Below are 223 nucleotides of genomic sequence, written 5' to 3'. Positions count from 1 at the left end.
CTGACACAGGCACCTGGCACATAGGTACACACAAACACAGCACTTAGTATTAAAGGACTGTGAATTTTGTCCCACATCTCCTACGCTAGAATAGTGACCAAAAACACATATTGTACCCTTTGAGATCACAAAATTAGAATTTTGAATACATTAAATTAATTATTTTAGGCTCCTTACTTGTGTGCCACCCTCCACCCATGTGAGGTTCTTGTTGATACGGAAC

Source organism: Morone saxatilis, unplaced genomic scaffold (genome assembly GCF_004916995.1).
Source record: "Morone saxatilis isolate NCDOM2014 unplaced genomic scaffold, NCSU_SB_2.0 Contig8, whole genome shotgun sequence".
NCBI lineage: Eukaryota > Metazoa > Chordata > Actinopteri > Moronidae > Morone > Morone saxatilis.
This window is presented reverse-complemented; position numbering follows the sequence as displayed.